Raw genomic sequence first — 21,652 nt, 5'->3', positions numbered from 1 at the left:
GGAGTTTTCCTCAAATCATTCCATTTTCCTTGCGAGTCTGTTTTTCAGAGGTCAAGTATTTTCCTGCTACTGCTTACAGAACCCATTTTTGGTGTAGTAAATTCTAGGTGCTGTCCCTGATGAATGTATTTATCACACTTGACTCTTAGCCAGTAATTTTCTATGTCCAGTGTAGCTTTTGACGGTATTGATTGTTCAGCATTCTGCATTTGAGACTGAAATTGCATTTGCAGCTTAGGTTATACTGTCACACTGTCTGGTTCCCACTTCTGAGAGGGAATTTCCCTACATTAGAGGAAGCGCTTCTGGCCTTTTGTGCCCCCCAGTATCTGACTGCCAGAGAATTCTGCCAGCTTTGATTAGCACAGAGTCAGGAGAGGACATTCATTGGCATAACTGGAGTTGAGTTCCAGACCAAATGGCAAAGCTTGTTTATTCTCCCCTCATGTTATCCTCTCCCCTCTCTCTCCTCAATCCCCTCACTTTCTTTTCATTGCACCGTTCCTTTTGTGGGCTCCTGCCTCTTAACTTCCTACTTCCTTTTCATCTATTTAAAACCAACGAAACACTCTTTCCAGCTCTTTCATTCTGTTGGAAGAGGATGCTATCCAGGATCCAATACTGCCATAAGCTTTAACTCAGTGTCCCACCTTGGGGTTCCCTCAGGACATCTCACAGGGAAGCGGAGGAGGCTGACAATGCCCTCGTACAACCCTTGGGTAGCATATTCTTGGTACCAGCTAGACCCCGCTGTGTGTACTGAGAAGCTCCTGCTAAGCTGTTGTGCTTATGAGATCATTTGTGGGAACACAGTGAACAAGAGTTGCTTGTCTTTGTCCCTATTCTGTATTTAGCTGTCACCAATAACCTTTTTTTGTGCCAACTGTTCAATGTTTGAAACCATTGTTCTTTTTTCTGCTTTTGCTTCCTGCCAGATTTTTCTATTACCCTTGTAATTACCTACTTGAATGAATTTTTTTACTACCAATGTAAAATGGGCTGGTTTCAATGAGTAAGTCATTACACAATCCAAAGATATGTGTTAAAGCTAGATTTTATAATACCAGTAGTTACATTTGTTGATGATTATACTCATATTTCATAACATGAAAAAAAGGAACTATAAGAACCTCATAATAGTATCTAATCCTTAAGAATTAAGTATTATATTATTTTCAAATCAGCTTTAAATACCGAAATCAAATGAATCTGGGCAACTAACCTGAATATAATGAAGTGTGACACCTGCAGGTAAAATAGGCCTTTTGGTATTATTCTCTATCTCCCTGTTTGGGGGAAGAAAAAAATATAAAAACAATGAACTCTTTCATTTCTTGTCTTTTTTCAGGAACAAACTAACATATGTTTATATCTGGTGACACCTTCATACCCTCCCCACCCCCCCCCAGATACACCTTCTTTACCCATTTAATATGATGACACAGGCTTCATACCATCAGCATTGTGTTTTCTTCGATCGGTTCTTTTTCATTTGTATTTCTGGGTTAGTATACTGCAAATAAACAGCTGAGCTAACTGAATTTATGTTCTAGGGCAAAACCCCAAGTTGGATCTCCACTAGGGACAGCCTGATTAAAGGATTGTATTCTGATTTCAATGGCAAGCATCAGTCCTCAGTTCCACAGAAGTCAAAAGTGTTAAAAAGCCAACTGCCTACTATAAATGTAAATTAAATTCCTTTCCTTGTCATATTTTTACTTTTATTGAGGAATTTGAGATATCCAAACTCCCAGATTAGAAAAAAACCAACAAACTGTTGAATAGAAAACAGAATAATCACAAACAAACAAAAAAACCCCAAAAAACAAAACAAAACAAAACCACAAACCAAAACCAACCAAAAAAACATCCTAACCCTGAAAAAATCTTGTGCAGATTCTATTAAAATTTATTTTTTTGTAATCATATAAGAGGGAAGATTGCAAAAGACAGCCAATCTTTCTTAAAAGGGTTTGCCTCCTTTCTAAAGATTTACAGTCTTTTTGCGTGGAGAGAAACACTCTCTCATATCAGATTATATCAGATGATTCTGTGTAAAAATAAGAGTTCAAACGTCATTTTAAATAAGATTTATTGTTCCTCTCATAATTTCTCTCTTTCAAATGTAAAATTCCTAAGGTACTCACTGGCTCAAAACCCAACAGTGGTTATTTATTTGTTTTTCTTGTACAGGCTTATTTTGATTTCATTGAATACCTGCAGCAGTTTCTGAAACATGCATGTAAAAAGCAAAAAATCCCTATATTGAGTGAGTATCCACACATCCGCACACACAAAACCCCCCAACAAACTAAAAACCCTACACACCAGGCTTATCAGTTCTCTACAATTTGCTGTGGAATAAAATGATAAAATTTTCTCTTCTGTCTCAGCCAAGATTACCAATTCAGCTTATAAAATGTAAAAACACACTCATGTTTATTTGAAGTTCTAAAGAATTATTTAAACTGCCCTTTTAATGTTCCCTCTTAGGCATTCCACATCTTTCAAACACCTTCTTGCATAAATATTTATTGTAGTATAGAAAGATGCCTTTTATTCTTGTTCATGGTTCTTTGCTTTAAATCAAAATGAAATTAAGTCACTAAGTTTTAACACTCTCTATTTTTTTCTATCCTTCAAAAAATTTACTTCCTTAGTCAGTAATCATTAAGACACATTTCACTTAATTTTTAAATGTCTGAATATGGATACAACTTTTAACTACAGAAGTGAACAAGGAAGGTCTTAGTGTGATCAAGTGAGGTTGGGGACAAAATTAAAGGCTATCAATATATGTCTCAAGAATTAAATGAACAATTCACTCCATATTTAGAAAGGACAACTGTTTAAGAAGGAGTAAAGGAGAACGACATGTTGAACAGGAACAAACAGCAATGTCCAAATTGGAAGAAAGTATTGCAGAAAAAAATCATAGATCTTATTATGTTCAAACCAAGACATGGTGAAATTTAATGACTGACTACTAATGCAGCTAATATAGTGTTACTCAATGATGAAAAGCAGCCAGTGCATTGAATGACTGTAAAACATCATAACTGGGTTTCAGAAAGGGAAGAACAGCTTACAGACGACTAGAGATAGATTAAATACTTGTGTCCATGACACAGACCAAGAGGGATTTTGTGCTTTTGATGCTTTGCTTTTTGAAGGGCCTAAGAGCCCCTCAGCTGTGGGTCTGGATCCCTTTTGTGTCCATGACACAGACCAAGAGGTATTTTGTGCTTTTGATGCTTTGCTTTTTGAATGGCCTAAGAGCCCCTCAGCTGTGGGTCTGGATCCCTTTCCTCAAGCTGTGAGGGAAGTGCTTTTTAGAGCCTCAGTGGCAGCATTTTCTCTGCTGTTCTTATGCAATTGCTCTTGTGGTGTTATTCCTACAGCCTTTTACCTGCTGCAGACCCTAACAGTGTTTTTGTGGTGAAGGGAAGGAACTATCACTGGTCACTCCTTCCTTCTCCTCTTTTGACTGTGGCTCCTGCTTTATATTTGGGCAATCAATACATGCATGCAGAGAGCTTAACAGTGTGGGGTCCCCCAGCACTTCTCCTGCCTACTGGGGGAGTTTGTCCTTTCTCTCTCGTTCCTCTCCTCTTCTTTTTCCATTTCCCCACAAAAGAGATTCACCATTAGAGTCAATATGTGCCTCATAAGCCACAGATCTCTCATCAGTATATACATAACTCTCGTATTCCTTTTTCTACACACATGCTTATGGCTGTTTGAAGTCTGGACACTGAGGTAGGTCAAAGTTTGTACTAGCTTGATGTAACACTGATTATATCAAGTACAAATGGAACTGCTATAAATCAGTGAATCTAATCCTTCTGTATTATGAAGGATTAATACAATTGTTAATAAAAGTAATAAAATTGAGTAATAAAATTGTTTTGAACAGTGACATTTGAGTTCTTATTTATATATTATCAAGGGCTGGTGAAAATATTTTGTAGTAAGTAACTATATCCCCTTTGGCTTCCAAAACAAAAGAACTTACAAGGTTTCTCTGAACTAAGCATTCATTTTAAAACACAGTACACGCAGTAGAATAATCTTGATATGTGATAATTCTTGTAACAGTTTATCAAATTCTTTTAATCGTTTATACTTTTATTATTAACAATTTTTTACCTGAGTCTGAATTTTCATAGCTTCAATTTCCAAGTTTGGATGATTTACTTCTGGTGGACTACAGATTAACCCTGTTATCAGGTATCTTTTTTCCAGTTTATCATCCTCTTGATAAACAAATCAGATCAAGTTCCATGAATCTTTTACCACAGAGGAAGTTTTCTTGATCTTTGGTCATTCTCATTCTGTAAATACTCTCAAGTTTATCAGCATCTTTCTTGAACTGTTGACACAAAAGAACTAGGTAGTAAACTCCTGTAGGACTTGAATTAAAAACAAAGATACTCTTAAAATAATCACTCCACTCCAACTAAGTAACACGCTTGGCTTTAAAGTCACACTTGAAACTGTCCCATCCTGACTTCCAATCATTTCCCCAATAAAACTGACTACTTTTAAGTATGGTCTGAAATCTTTGTGTATACAAGATACAAAGATATATCTATATATCCATATCTATCTATCCATCTATCATGCATGACTTCTTCTTTGTCCCTTCACAGATAACATTGATTAACCCGTCTGTAAATTCGCTAGCCATGACTGCTCCTTTACCAATAATAAGCCTTTTCCAACAGTAGTATCCATCCTTAAGGTACCTGCAAATATCTAAAGCAACAAGCTTGTTTTGTCATCTGGGACACTACCAAAAAAACTTACAGAAAAAAGAGAAAGCTTTTTCGCTGTCCACTATACCTAGAGGCATTTGAAGGCTTTTCCCTGATACATCTGAAATTCATCAAAAGCCTGGTTTTCAAATCATTTAATGCACTCTATTTTTATTTCTTAGCATAGAGATAATATTAAATCAAGTATATTAGGAAAGCCTATTCTACTATTTCTGTCATGTTTATTAATGCAATTTGAATTCAATTTTTTAAAAAAAGGATAATCATCTTGTTTCTTCAGTTCTTAATTAAACAGCAATGATTCTGTTTCCTCTTTGAACATTGTAGTAGTAATACTAATAACAATAAGCACCCCATTAGCTGAAGTAACTTTTTGACTGTTAATATGCTGTGCAATATCAGCTCCTGTTACATTTCAAAAACCACTCTTTTGTTGCCTTAACTTTCCTTGTTACACTTCTGTTTATAGTTCTTACCAGCTATTTTCTAAATGTTTCTGATTCCATCAGATTGTATTTACATCCAATGGCTTAAACTTTTAATCTATTTGGGTGTGTACACATACACATATTTATATACTTGGAAACTGCCTTCAGATTGCATTTTTCTTGATGCTGCTCTTTTCTATCCCAGTTTATTTCTAACTGGCATTATGTTCTAGCTGTCTGGAAAATTAATTGCTTCCCAATTATTATTTATCTTTCTTTCTTAAGTCATTTTTTCCAGATAATATGCCTTTTAATGGTTTTCACTGTTATGAAATCAGCTACTTAGAAACAGCACCTATATAATTTTTATTAACTTATATTTTAATCCATTTCAACGCAATAAATAATAATCTGATATTTTATAGAGATCATTTCATTAACCTTTATTTAACAGATCAGGTGCAAAAAGGATCTTTCAATTATTAACTTAAGCTCAAAAAGTCACCTCTCCACACTTACGATCTGAGAACTCTAAGAATACTCTTTCTTCCTTTTTCTGGTCACGATTTGCTGTGGCAGGATGGGTTTTTTTAGTTGTGATTTTCTGAGCTACTTGTAATTCTGGAATATGACCACAGACTAAAGAAACCTTAAAACCTATCACACTTACTGATGTTTTCATTTCTTCTGTGTTTTTCATTCATCTTGATAGGCCTTTCTCATTTTTGCTCTTAGCCAGTTTCACAAATTGCTGCTCTTATTTTGTGCGATGGAATTGTGATGTATCCCATCCCATGGACAAGCAGGTTTTCACTGTTACGAATTATTCACAAGAATAAGAATCAGAAAAAGAATGGCATAATTGGGAATTTCCATTCTAGTACACATAGTTGATACAAAACACTTCCCTATTCCAGGGGAATATGCCATTAAAAGTAAAACAAACCCAGCTCCTAGTTAATAACTTTGACAAGGAACATGCAGAGTTAGAAATACCAAATGCAGAAAACATCTTGGAAAATGAGTTGTCTAAAGCATCAAATAAAGTATCACAGAGAAGAGATTTTAATAAGTGTCACAGTCCATGGCAAATCACCTTTACAACTCTATGAAAAAGGACCCCATGAAATGGAGTTAAAATTTTGTTTAAAAAAAAAAAGTCATAAGCAAGCTAAGAGTCTTCCTAAGGCTACCATGATGGATATTATGAAACCAACATTTTAAGGAGTACTGCAATAAGAAAAATAAAAAATAAATTATGACAAAAAGAGATGAAAATATTTCTTAGAAATTTATTTCTGCTGTAGAGTGTTGCATCCAAAATATAGAACTGACCAGTTATTCTACATGTGATGAATAAAAAGGATTAGGACTGTTTCACTTCCCTTTTACCACTGAAAAGAGCAGAACACCTGAGGGGTTTTTTGCACTCCTCTCAAATATACTGATAACTATTGAAATTGTTGCATTTCACTTCAGTTGATCATCATCATTTAAGCTATATGACTTAATAAGTGTGCTTATTTTGAATTTCTGTAACTGAAATACTGTAAAAATCTTGCAAATCTGTGGAGAGCTTGAGAAAAGGAGGGGGAAGCTAAAATAACTTTGAGCAATTTTACGTTTATTCGTATCTTCTAAAGGGATTTGAGATGAAAAACAGTTAGAAAACACAGTGTGGGATGAAAGAAGATCAGTGAAGGCTGAAAAAGTATTAATTGATTGTCATTATAAGCTGTAGTAAAACAGAGGTCAATTAAATGAGTGAATTGCAAAGAAATATACTTGTAATATTAATATTAAGCATTTATTTAACACTTATCAGAGAAGTGCTTTGCAAACAATTAATTAGTCTATACAAAGAACAAATTACATTGACTGGGGGAGAGCAAGGTTAAGAAGGCCAGAAAGTTGATTTAATTCCATCTTTTCTTTTGCCTTTGTTTCGAGCAGCATTGATTCTATTGTATTACAAAACAAGTTACCTTAGAATAGGAAGTTAAGAAGACAAGGAGAATTAACTATGGCTCAACAGGTTTGAACTACTATCTCATTTTAAAATATTCTTTTTGTCTCTTGATTACGAGCTTATACACAGCTGACACTGTTTTATTAAACAAATGGAGAAATTCAAGTGTCAGATATAAATGAAGTAACCTTTTAAGCTTGCAAAGAAATACTCATGTTTGTACAGTAAACTGTTGAGAAAGACAAGTTTATGTAAATGTAGATTTTTAGTCAAGCATATTATGATGTGAGCCTATGATTCAAATGTAATTTGAAGCTGAGTAAATCCATTAAACATCCTCGATTGCCGGAAACAATACAGTGAATGCAAGTGTAAAAGCAAGGGTGTTGCAAGTCCAATGCTTGAACACATACTTAAGAAGAATGATAGCTGGAAAACTTAATTAAACAGAGATGTTTTGTGCTTGTTGGGTGTTTGGTTTTTTGGATTGTTTTTTTGGTTTTGTTTTTTTTTTTTAATTTACAGGAAAAGGTAATTTCTCCATTCTTTTGGTAGAATACAAGCATACAAACAAAATATGCTTTTTTGCCAGTTTTTTACCCATTTTTGAGAGAGGCTGTGAGTACATTAGCAATCCCATTTGGACAAACAGTGTAATCTCAAACCAAATTTTCTGGTTCACTTCACTGTGTTTCCTATGTGCTTGCTCAGTTCTCAGAGCAGTTTTGAGAACAAATTAGATTTTAGAAAAATCAACTAGAAGTACTGCACCAAAGTGCTCTACAACTTTGGTGGGGATAATTAGGTCCAAACTCCTACAGAGCTGACACTGCCACATGCAACTTCAGCACCACTAAAAGTTTGTAAAGCACAGCAAACATGAGGAGGCTTCTCCACTACACCAAGTGACTGCCAATGACTGAAAATCCTCAACTTTTTCTTCAACTCTGCTGTTCCTTCTTCAGCCACATGCATTTTCTGCTCTGAAAACCTTTATTTTCTTTACCTGCACTTTCTTCTACTGCAACCACCTTTGGTTAAACTAATTTTTGCTACTATTACCTCTTACAATTTTCTACATTTAACTAACTTCTGTTCTATCAGTTAATGGCTACCTCTTCCCACTCTTGGAAAAAGAAAAGTGACTTCGCGCCCCAACAATATGATACTATTTATGTATTTTAACCTGTAAAAGAGGACTGAAAGTGTCTTGGGAAGTGGTTCAGCCTGATGACAGCAGCTGCAGGTTTGTAACTTATGACTGCAGTCTACTGTGAGAGGAATGCTTCAAAAAAAGGTGATGTCAAGTTTCTTGAAAACAAGGAATAATAATCATAATCCAACAAGTAAAAGCATTTTAGGTATGACTTTAATCTTTAATTCAGACAGGAGCACATCACTGAACCCTCCATCTTATAAGGGATGATCTGAGCTCTGCAGGTTGTTTGAACCCAAACTTCCAGGCTTGCCACGAGGGAGAACCTGAAAAGACAACACCATCCATCACTGAAGTTTTACTCCTACATGCATTCCTTACATATTTATCCTGGGGACACAATGCAGGTGACACAGGAAGCATAGACCCAGATGTGTCAATGGATCATCATGAGCTGGGAAGTGCATGGCCATACAATGAATCCCTTTAGCCTAGTGGTAGGTGCACCAGGGCACTTGGCCGTAACTGCTCTGTACAGTGCAGAAACACTTTGTAGAATAGAAAACATTTCTGTGTGAGGACTCCTCACACTCCTCAGATTATGACCTTTCACAGTGTGATTATCCATCCTAACACAGAAGACCCACAGCCACTCATGGGAGAGGGAGGTGATACCTCTTGAGAGTCGGATACAGTGTGGAAAATAAGATGGAAGCTCTTCTCTCACTCGGCAGAGAGAGACAAGACTTCCTTGTGTGTGGAGAGGGTTCTCTTCCATGGGCATAATTAACTAGTTCTGTCCTTGGTTTAACTCTCACCAAGAAGTTGCCCTCTCTCCCAAGCCATGGACACTACATTCACACCTTTTTCAAGTCCTCTTTCCATTCTGTCTTGTAGCGCCTACTTGCAGCACCTCTGCTGACAAGCAAAGCCTTTCCCCCTTGCTCCTGAAAAGGGACTCCCACAGTTCTTTAGTTCACTTTGCACCCCACCTCCTTTCCTTGGGCAGTGACTTGCAGAGCTCTGAGCTAGCAAGCAGCTACCTAGATCTTCTAGTGCTACACTGAAAGTTTAAACACAAACACCTTGGGATTGTGCCAGTGGATACTGCTGAGGCTTCAGGACCTCTGCACTAAGAGGTAGGGTTCAAGGAGGGGAGGAATTGCTATCAAGTAAGGGATTACTTGTGAGAACTCATCAAGTCTGTAGGATCTCTTGCACACATCATCCAAGGCTGCTAAAGAGCTGAGTGAAGTCATAAAAAAGCCAGTCAGCCCCATTTCAGCCCAAGGGAAAATCATGGAACAACTTCTCTTGGAGCAAATTTCTGGGACGTGAAGGACAAAGGTGTATTTCAGTAGGAGGCTGGAATAAATTCCCTTTGAGGTGCCCTTCAGCCTGGATATCATCTGGAAAATTTACAGAGATTTATGCCACTGACAGTTTCCTGTATAGGAAAATAAAAAGGCACTGAAGCAAGTGTCCAGAGAATGGAAGCATGACCTAACATTATAAAAAGATCTAAATACACAAGACATATGGAGTGCACCAATGACTATAATTGTTAAAAAAAAAAAAACAAAACCAGGTTTAATTAGCTCATTTCCTGCACTCTTACAGGCAATGTGCATACACCAAATCTGCATCTGCATGTATAATGTCAGCAGGTAATATGTATGTACTGCCAAGTAGTGCAAAAGCTTAAAATTAAAAAAGACCCCCAAGAGTTATAGCTTTTTATTTATCTTCCAAGTATCAGATATTGTTCCTCATAAGCATAAATAAACCTTTCTGAGTTGAAATTTTCATTAATAGAATAAGTGAGACCAGATGACAGTAGCAAAGGAACACTAAGCACTTGTATAAAGCCACTATCAAGATGCCTTAAGGCTCCTGGAGACTGTGCTATGACAGAATGCCACTCCTAATGTGTGTACAGGCAGCTGGAGTACAGTGACAGCAGTGTCTAGAACCACACCTTGCACCATTGACCCTGGATGTCTGAAACAAAATTTGGGAAAAAAAAAAATGAAGGAAGGAGAAATGGGAAGGGGGGAGAAATCCAGTACATGTCAAACCCCTTTTTTACAATACCCAAGACAATAACATCCTGCATGTTAGTAGGCTTCCCATTACCACTTCCACACAACACTTGGAGTGGGATTACATAAAGATAAAACTGAAAATTACATTTTCAGCTTCTTCCTCATCCTTTCACCAACAGTGCTACTTCTTCTTTTAGGTTCCCTGTGATACCATGACCTAAGACAAGACAAAAACTGTTCTACTCTTCAGGGAGATTCCTCCTTGAATTAACACATAAAACTCTCTGCTTCAGCAGCACGTATGCTTCATTTACCAGCCCCACTCAAGAGCTTCTTATACTAACAACAACTCTTGAAAATATAAAAACTTCAACAGGTCAAAATAAGTTTGCTTCTACATTTCTTTTCTCATTTGACATTCTCACTTCATAAATTTTTCCATGTGTAACAAACATATTTTCCCTCTTGAATTTTTGGGGGTTTTCATTGGGTTTTGGGAAGTTTGGGGTGTTTTGTTTTGTTTTGGGTTTTTCTTGTACGTATCATCATGCCTCTCAGTCTCTCATTCTGAAAGCACTGTTTTTTTAAAAAATACCTTATGCTAAAAATACTACCTTTTTCTCCTTGGCAACACCACCTTCTTTTTTTCTCTTTCTTCAGTTGCTAAATTCAGAATTGTTTTGTTTGCCTTGACTAAATTTGCAACATCTAGGGAGACATGAAGGTACGGGGTTTTCTTAGTATTTTATGAAGGGCTGGGAACAGAGTGCCACTGAAACAATGGTTATTATAAGAAGCCCTGACTACTTAATTATTATGTTTTTAGTAGTATTGGTATTAGCATTAGCATTAGTATAACTTTTATTAAAAAAGCTGAACTGAAGAGCTTAGGTTTGGCCAAGCATTAAAACTCACATGAATTCTGTGTCCCCCTAATAATTTAGGGGAAGATAGAAAGTGAGATCAGTATATCACTCAGTGTACTAGATGAAAATACAGTTCAGGCAGAAAAACCTAAAACTGCAGTACTGCCAATACTTTTACGTATGAGAAAGAACCTGCAAATTGCTTATGATTAAGTTAATCAAACATTTGAAGCAGGGAAAGTTAGAACTGAAAAATGATGTTTTACTTAATGGCAATAATAATTTAGTTGTAGAGTTACTTCCACCTTTGGACTCTATGGACGAATGAGATGACCTCATAGGTCTCCTCTAGCTTAATTTTTTAATGATTCCATGAAACAAACAAAATGAAACAATGTGAAATGACAGATTATACTAATCTTTAAATGAACAATATAAACTCTATCCAATACTATATGGAATTATGTTAATGCAGAAAAAGACATAAAAACTAAATACACTGTGAAAGCTTATAATATTAAACCTTTGCCAACAGCAGCCTCCCTTACTAAAAGGAGCTGTTGGAATTTCTGCTAAAATGTCTAGCCATAGCATACCTGTACAAAGGGTTACAGGAAAAATAATGACCTTCTTTTGAGAGCAAGCTATCATACTGCATCATCTTACTTGGATATTGCAAATGAGTGTTGATGTTGGGTTCCCTAATGCAATTCAACAGAAATAATCAAGCCTAATGCTGTGGAAATGCAAGACAAAAAAAATTTGAAAAAAGACTGTGACCATCTGCAGCAGCTTGGGGGAAGCATTTAGACTATGAGGAAAAAAAAGTGAGAAGAATAGGCTTTATTTTAAATCAATCATTTTCCACCATTTAAAAAAGCTTCTTCCATTAAAAGTCATTAGCCACAGCAAACAAGCCATCCATTTGATCATCCTCTCCTAGTCTTTATGCCTTAAATTGTGGTTTTTGAGACAATAAAGTGAAAGAAAAGGCTTTAATCTACAGTCAAACATTAGTTTCTTATTCCAATAAAATAAAACGCATAAACACATACTATATGCATCTGTTTGGCTCAATATATTATGCAGAATGAGGAATTTGTGACATGTGCTTAATAATAAATTCATACTTAAACTATGTAATCAAATGTGTGATTGAGTGACATTTCTGAGCAAAGAATAAAAAGAAAATGAGCAGTCTTCTACTGTCAGATGTTGTTTACAAAAAGAGTTTCAAACAACAATGAATTATTTAAAGAGATAAAATTCGGGTGCACCTGTTGACATTGAACAGGACTGTGTAATTCTGCTACTTGAATGAACTCGAGGGAATCTGAGACAAAAGTAATTCACCAAGAGAGACAGAAATGCACAGTCAATAAAAACTACTGAGTGATCAGGCTTTCTGCTGTTTTCTAACATAGAAAACATCCTGAAATGCACCTTGGGGAGTGCAGACATTTTACAAACAGGTAGTCAAACTGTTAAAAAGAAAATGAGTTTGCGTAATTCATTTCTACCTAAATTTTGAGTAAAAAGGATTAAAATTATAAGACACAGTCATCAAAATACATTTTAAACAATGCAAACTTCCCAGATAATTGCCTAGGTGTTATTTTTTATTTTAAAAATCCATTATTTTCTTTCTCAATTATAGATTGGGTATGGATAATTATACTCTCTGCTATAGTAACTATAGATTGCTACATACTCATTTGATCCTTCTGATGAATTTATATGTGAAGTGCTTATCTATATGACACTTAGATCATAAATAGAAAAGCACAATACATGAGAATACATCAAAGATGATAAAAAGGAAAAAATTGAATTCAGTCTGTCAGACACTTGAGCTAAATTCCAGAAAAGCATTTTTTTTTCAATTTTTTTTCCTGCAAGAAACTGCTCACATCCTTTTGGTGAGATGCTACATACCATGGCTATGATCTCTTGTGCATAATGTTAACTTTGACTGTAACTATTTATACTGTCTGGAACCTTGATATGAAAGAAGAAGTCTGGAGAATGCCCTTAACAGACTCTTTATCTTTTCTAACCCAGTGTGAAAAGGGCTTCTTTTTGTCAGTTGCCTTCTGATAGCGAGTAAGTGGGAAAAAAAAGAAAAAGTTTAGTGTGCAAAACAGCAAGGCTGCCTCTCAGACAACTAGGTCTGAACAGTTTGCTGGCCCCTGTGCAGGTAAATGCCATAATTATTCTCCCGGCCTTCCCACTGTTACTTAGTAATTCAATAATAGGCCATCTGTAGCTCACTGCTGGTGAATCATCTTGCATCTTAATACGTTGTTTGAATTATCTTCATACTACTTAGTAGACATGATGCAAACATTATAAGCAAAATATTTAAGAAAGCTGGCTGGGTATGTATGTGAATAGCTGCTCCTTACGCTCCTAAAGGAGGATTTATACAATAATCTAAGCAAATCCATTTAGCAGAAGTACGGTTCACCAGAGAATGCTTCTGCATAGCCATATGTACTACTTGCTATTAATAAAACTGATGGCAATGAGATGATATTGCACTTCCCCTACATCACCAAGAATTTCAGAGATGTCCTTGCAAGGGAAATATAAAACAGCAAACAGACAGCTAGGTAAGTTCTCAAAGCAGGCCTTGCCTCTGTATCAGATGCCAATCGTAGACCATGCAGTTAAAAGCACCAGAACAGTGTACTATTTCCCTAGGAACCATCTCTGGGGCAAAAGGTAAAAGGAAAACAGAGGGCAAAAAGGCCCCACAACAACAAATAAAACAGAGAATCCAAAAGTTGCTTTCACCAACGTAAGCCATTAGAAACAAGATTTTTATGTGTCTTTTTTCAAATCTTGATAACATTCTTAAGAAAATGTAAATGTACTCCAAAAAACTTAATTTTTCAGGCCTACAGCTCATTTTCAAATTCTGCTTGAGACTTTGATTTGATCTCATTCAAATTTTATAACTATATTTTCCACCCAACTCAGCCACCCTCCCTGCCACAGTATGCATTTGTGTAAAATGGTAATCTTGTCCTCTGTTCTTTCCTTTCAGGCGTTTCTTTCCTTCAGAGTATCGTTTAAGTTGAGGGAACCACCAGTAGTTGTGATTCATACAATAAAGATCAACCATGAAAAAGCAACAGATCAGAACCTCTCCATTTTAAAAAAACAAAAACCAAACAAAACCCCAAATACATATATATACACATATATATGTATACATTCCTCAGCAAATGCTGAGAAAAAAACCCAAACTTTAACCTCAGTCGAGTCTGGCAACAAGAGACTAATAAGGCTAAGGCTGGAGTATTTAATTTCCTCCCTGTTTTTAAATCTACGAAGATAAGCTTTCACGCATATGCATATCTGAAACCTGTTTTGACATTGGGGTTTTTTTGGTGGTGGTGTTTGTTTGTTGGCTTGGGGTTTTTTGGGGGAGGGGGGTGTTGTGTTTTGTTGGGGGTTTTTTTGTTTTATTTTTTTGCTTTAGTTTACTTGGAGAGGTTGGTTGTTCTTCTTTTTCAACAGTACTACATTTAAAGCGGAAGAATAGTAAGAGCATAAATCCTTTTCCCCTAATGATAATACATATTGTTATACCAAGGAAACAACAAAGTCCAATGGACCCACAGGACTTTGGAGAAGCAACATCTGTGGAATATAACCTGGGAAGAGAGTGAGAGAAAGAACTATTTTGCTAGAGGCTGAAAATATTCAATGTGTATCCTACTCTACCTTGCCAAACTCAGGGAGTATCTTTGTATTCACACAGGGCACACACCTCCTTTTTCCTTAACTTCTGCTTTATCATTCTGGCCCTTCCCATGGTCACAATTCCTGTGTGATTTAGCAGATCCAAAAAAACATCCGGATGCTGTGAATTACCCTGAAAACTCAAGTCTTGTATTCCATGTATCTCTTGTGCTTCCTATTCTGTTTCATATGCTGTAGGGATCAGCAGGAGAAAGTACTTTTGTCTGCCTCAGCTGTTTTTCTTCACTTCCAAGAACAAAAGGCCTCCTAACATTCATTGGAAACCTTGAACAAGTAACCTAAAACTTTCCAGGACTCACTGGCTAGGGAACAAAAGCAAGTGTAAAGTCCCAGGGAACATGCGTGGAGAAGGCAATAGAGAGTTAGTGCCTTCTCCTCCAGTAAATATCAGCTTTTTGTAATAATCAAGAGGTAATAACAGGTAACAGCAAATGATCAAAGGGGAGAGGAAGGCTGCATAGGGTAATAACACTGCAGAGAAACTCCTGAAACAGAAGCAGTAACCAAAAGGACACCAAGCTCTGGTGAAGTCCATGTGATACCAGGAAATAACATGGCTTCAAATCTTCTTGTAGAGGCCATACTAAACACTTACTGAGACACTGAAGCTTCCAAGAGTAAAAAGTGCGTTCAGCAGCTGCCCAGATTCAAACCAGTCCTCAGCTGGTGGAAGTCAATGGAAGACAAAAGCTTTTCAGATTCACTTTTAGCTCCAGCAGCTTTCCCACTCAGGCACTGTATGCAATATCCTTCTGCAGAGCAGCTCAACAGAAGGACAAGGGTGACAGTAACTCCTACAGACAGGGCTCAGGCCCATGAGAAAGTGAAAAAAGTGAATCTCCCTGAAGCAGCACTCACCTGGGTATTCCACCAAGGCCAGATTTCCTTCCTGTGTGATGCAGCTCTCAGTACCGGGACTGACCCTCCCTGCCTCTCTTAGAAACTGCCAGAGAATTAGATGACAAACTAGTACCTTCTCTGTTTCAAGCTTTTGCAGCACATACTTTCCCTCCAGTCATACTTAGGTAAAGTTCAGATCAGGCACTTGAAGGCACACAACAGTAAATTGGGCAGCATGAGCAGCTGAAGGATACTTGAGGTTAGCTTACCCATCAGTTTCAATCTTATACTTTTTAAATGGCACTTTTAAAATTGGTATTGAGCCACATTACTTGAGATTTAAAATCAAATCAAAAATTAGATTAAAAGAACTTTGCATCACTATAGAAATAAAGAAATTTTCTAATGCAATTTGGCCACAGAATGAGAGAGACAGGCTCTTGAATTTACTGCTTCTTCTCATTATGAAATGAAGAATTAAAATATCATTCCTATCCCTACTGACTTATTAATGGGTTGAGTTATGAAAGGAAAAGAAGCTTGCCATCAATTTTGCAAAGTTTTAAAAACTTTGGGGTTTTTTTAAAGAAAAAGACTCTCCAACAGGATTTACCACTCAACAATGTCCAGGATGCAACCTGACATATTTTGCTTTTAATTTGGCAGAGTGAAAATACAAACCAGCTACTCCTGGCTTATGGTAACTTTTTTCTTAACTATGGGACTAAAATGGTAGCAGTTTCTCAAAGACCTGCTAAGATGACACCAAAAAATTAGTTATTTTAATGAAGAATTGCTGAAAGGTTTAATAATTTTTACCACTTTCAAGCTACTTTACGATTACACATATGAGGCTTAAACCCAGGTTTTCTTTTAAGACATTTTATCAAGCCCTTCTCTTCTAAAGCTGAAATTTAAGCCATCTATAAAGTCACCCACCGAATCGTTTTATTTGCGTATTTAGAGAATTAAGATTTTCAAGATTGCATAATATAAGTAGATTTTAATGAATCTGTGGTTCTGAGATATTTTGCCTCCCACTTTGATTTGACATTTTGCTTAGAGATGATCTGAAAAGGTATGATTTTCTCTATTGTGAAGCCTTTTTATTACCTTGTTCTATCAGTCTCCTTTATCATTTGCAATTGTATTCAGCTCTCTCCTGAATGTGTTAACATTCTTCGATGACACATGTTCCTTGTATCTTTATTAAAATCAACACACCCTATTTCTCACCCTGCTACTATGTCAGGTTTTTCCAGTAATTTTCATACATAAAAGGCTTTGGTAACTTCTCACAATGTCCCTATTTATGATTCCCATTGTTGTTCATAGGTCAAAAGTTGACTTCAATGTTTATAATCTATTTCATCTGAAGCACTCATACTTGCAAGGGGCAAATATATATTAAATACTCTCTAAGTATTTAGGAATATAATTAGTACCTAAGGCAATTACTTCAGGCAAATGATGTAAGCCTAACACAAGAACAGGCATCACAATGCCTTGAACTCAGAAAATTTAAGGGTAATATTTAACAATGAAGTTTGATGGAGCAAGATTTTAGAAGATAGGCTGAGGCTGAGCTATGCAAAATGTGCAAGACAAATATGTACAATATGAGGTTTCTAAGCCAAGCTCAAAGAGTACTAAGTCACCTGATCAGAAGTTATCTACTTGGAAAATGGAAGAAAATTATGACCAGCAGACCTAGGTTGGACAATACACTCTATCAAACATCTCCAGGACCTAAACTGGTTGATGCTTATAACAAGACCAAAAGAGAACCAAAGGTTATGAAAAACAGAAAAAACCCCCAAGAATGCAGCAGCAAGCTGCCTAATAAGGATGCAAGATAAGGAACACCTTTAGCAAAATAATTTTTTTTTTTTTAATTTTTAACAAATATCAGCAAATTCTACCCACGTGGGGCTTGGGGGAGAAAAAATAAATCACAGATCACATAAAAACATGGTGGTTTGCATTTCTGAGAACAGACTGCTATGATCTCTCTGAGAAAAAAATGTTGATGTGTATCGGATCATTAGAGCGTCAAAATTAAAGCATATCTTTCAAAAGAAAAGAGGCAAAAAACAATGGTCTCTAAAAAACTCACTCACTGTTTCTTCACACTAAGCATTTTAATTTAAATGGAACAGATGAAGCAGACTTTTGAAGGCTGTTTTTCCCCATACTTTTCCAGGCACCAGCACTACAGTTATGTAAATTCTGTACCCATTATAAAATAACCTTAAGGCAGATACAAATTTTATATTTTTCTTTATCATTATTTGCCATTTTATTAACTCCAAATTCTATGGATAATTGCTGGCACTTAGGTTTCTGTTCTCCTTTACCTCCATTACGTACAAAATCAATCTATGTTCCATAGTTCCCCAGTACACCACCATCTACATGGGCTACAAAATAGGACTGCAGCAATCTATTTCTATTGGAAGCCTTCGGGTACGTTCAACAGACCTCTTTTTGTGTTATAGGGGTTAAACATATCTCTTACTTTCACAAAAGGGTTTCACTGGACTGCTGCTGGGCAATAACCGAGAAAATACAGAGTCCTACACAATCAAGGGTTCTATCCATGGGTTGTTAGAGAAATTTTTGCTAGTTTGTTTGCTGGCTGGCCTTTTTTAAGACACAGAATGGTCAAGAGCAAAGTGTCCGCCCCCTCAAGAAGCTCCCTCTGAACTTCTGTTTGAAGCTTGCCAGCTACTTTACAAGCATGGTCAGATAAAAGGGATGTTTTTCTGTGGGAAGCAACTATGCAGTGAGAATGGGATTTTCCTTTTTAACTAGTTCTGGAACCAAAAACAGTACCATTAAAAAATCCAAGCTATTTGGACTATTACTACAGAAGTGATAACAAAGAGAGAGATCATGGCGAAATCTCATTGAAATGAGTCATAAGCAAGATGCTTATGTACAGTATTTGTAATTTGAAAAAGATTGTCTATTCCAATGACTTTGACCTATTCTTGTCGTGACAAGTAAAAACAGTGTAACTAAAGAGGGGTTGGGGAGGGACAGATTTGTTTTTTAAGAAATGCACGCTCTCCTGTACAATCTTGGAAGCGAAGAGAGTACTTTAGACTATCCAGATGTCTGTACCACACATAAGGAATCTCTTGAAGCCAATCAAAACCTGACAGGAGTCCTACAAGTGGTGCATGTTGTTTGTTTTTTGCAGATCCATCTTTCTTCATTAATTTAATATCATCAAGTGAGAATAAAAAACTTGGTATATTAGGCATAAACTTTGACAATGAGAATTAACATATAGATTACATTGGTTCATTAGTGGAAAAGATACACAAAGTATAAGCATGTACATTGCATGTCCTTTTACTTATTCAAGCAGAAAGAAAATCCAATTTCCTTCCTAAAACAAATTCAGAAGTTTATTTTATTTATTATGCTGTGCCTTAGGAGTAGCCCTTTTAATCCATAGATGATTTGACAAGGACAGGGTTCAAGTGATAATTAGATTCTCTTTTATTGATTTTTTTGGCTGGTAAGTAACCAACCTAATCTTTTTACATTCTGCCCTAACTTTGAGCCCTTTCATGATTACATACTCTGGACACATATTTGAATTGCCTAGTGGCAGAAGTAAACATGACTTATATTCCAGTATGTAAATTAGTATAACAACTCAGTCAGTCCAGTACATACGCTGAAACAGTTGCTTCTAGTGTGCACACCTTTTGCAGGTACACAAGAAAGGGGACCTGTAACAAGAAACATTCAGAAAGCTTTTGGGACAAAACCATTCTTTCTTTCCACTGCATTTTACTATGTTTTATTTAAGAGAAGATTCAAAACATACACAAAGTCTCAGGATGCCCACATGCACCAAAAGCAGAAAGAAAAACTTTACCAGATTATTGAAGTATTTTTTAATGTGTGTAGTTTACACAGTGAAGATTGGTCTCTTTCCACTTCAGACACACAGTTGTACTTTGCAACAATCTTGAGTAGGTAATGAAAGATAAGCTACTGACAGCTAGTAAACTCTGCAACATGGGATTCAAACTGATATATTAAAGGAACTGAAAAACATATCTTCATTCCCAACAAGTATCCCACATGGAAAGATGCAGCTTCAGTTTATAGGATGGGATAGCTGCACAGAGATGGGACTCAAGCACATGATGCAAGAGGATCTGCCGTACCAAACAGCGTCAACAAAAGGCAAAGTCACTGTAGCCTGTGTGGTAAACCTGTGTCTGCCTCACACCTGTCGTGCCATGCTCTTGGACCTCAAACCCCCAGTCATTATTTAGAAAATTACGTCATCTTATAATTAAATATAAATATGTCATAATCTTAATCATCAAAAGTTATCAAAATAAAGAGGCAATAATTTTCTGAAATTATTGAGGTGTTTTCTGAATCTGCTTAAGAAGCCAAAAAGCTGAAGTGTCTGGCATTCTTCCTTAAAATAGAAAGCCTCTCAGGAAAATAGAATTCACCATGATTACATCATTACAGGCAAACAGTGACAGCAACTAAAACCCACAAAAGATAAAACCAGAAAAATTAAGAAAGACACTCCTATGCAAATTTTAAAAGTTGGAAAAATTGCATCTTTTCAAACCTTGGACAGTGAGAAAGCATTTCTAAGATAAGTGAACAAAGCAATGGAAATTACTTTTTCAATCTAGCTTCAAAACTAATTGCATTACAGCTTACTGGCAGAAATTCTGGATCTTTAGAAAAATACTAAGGTTATTAATTTATCTAGGAACAACTCACCAAAATAATTTCTGATTAATCTAAGATGTACAAATAGTTTAAAAATCATTCTTAGGTAGCAAAACAGTTCAGCTACAATAAACTTTATATAGGTAGATGCTGTGATGGCAAACCTTGATATAATATCAACTCCAATGTGGTCTTAAGTACAGCATTACTACTGTTAATTCATAAAACGAAATCTAAATAATATTGAGTGGGTATTCAGTGAGGCTTCTAAACAAATTCATTAACAAAGCAAGAAGGTTACATGCCTAACCAAAAAGAGGACAACATAGATAGATGATTTCATTTCCTGGTTCAGTTAAACCTGTGTCTTTTATAAACAAAAAACCCTAAATAACCCTTGTGTTTTCATTATTGCCAAGATCAGTACAAAAACAACCAGAAACCAAATAATATGAAACTATTTTAAATCTTGAACACAAAGATAGGTAAAACAACTCTCTTAAAAGTATCCCCTACAGAAACATCCAGTATCATCATCGCTAGACATACTATTATATCTGCACATATATTATATCCACTGTTTACCTCAAACAACCTCCATTTGAAACCCTATATATGAAGGAAATTTATCACATTCAAACAAAGGAAGAGAATAAGCATTCTGCCTCTCAGCATCCTCAGGAACTGGTGTGTCAGCCTTTAAAGATAATATGTTTTAGGTGCAACACAGAAGCAAAGACCACTTAAACTTTCCAGCTGAGAAGGTTGGTCTCCCTTTTTGGCCACAAAACAAAATATTCCTTAGTGGAAGGAGTTAAGTGATGAAGTAAATTGAACCATATTAAAATAAAAAATCAAAAATCATGACCACTGAGGAAAAAACACAATACAGCAGATTAACACTTCCTCTTCATTACCGCTTATCTTGTTCCCTCACACAATGAAATCTGTCAGTCAGTGCTATAGAGGTAGGATTTACTCTTTAATCCCATTTTACTCCAAACAATTACTCAATGCCACTCTGGGGCACATATTTCATATCCTCTCTTCTCTCACAGAGGGTTGAAACACAGTTGC

General features: G+C 36.1%; 1 protein-coding gene across 10 annotated transcripts in view; it reads right to left on the bottom strand.

The window, feature by feature from the left end:
- CTNND2 (catenin delta 2) overlaps window positions 1-21,652 on the bottom strand; it is a 655,093-nt gene that overhangs the window by 475,889 nt on the left and 157,552 nt on the right. The window contains exon 1 of one of the 10 annotated variants that reach the window (XM_039571907.1): window positions 1,223-1,285. The exons of the other annotated variants lie outside the window; for them this stretch is intronic. The gene's annotated coding sequence lies outside the window, so the exon portion shown is untranslated. Of the gene's footprint in view, window positions 1-1,222; window positions 1,286-21,652 lie in introns of those variants that run through there. 10 annotated transcript variants of the gene reach the window in all.

The sequence above is a fragment of the Corvus cornix genome, chromosome 2, assembly GCF_000738735.6.
Source record: "Corvus cornix cornix isolate S_Up_H32 chromosome 2, ASM73873v5, whole genome shotgun sequence".
Classification (NCBI taxonomy): domain Eukaryota; kingdom Metazoa; phylum Chordata; class Aves; order Passeriformes; family Corvidae; genus Corvus; species Corvus cornix.
Note: the sequence above shows the minus strand (reverse complement) of the source record. Positions and strands in the feature narration are given on the sequence as shown.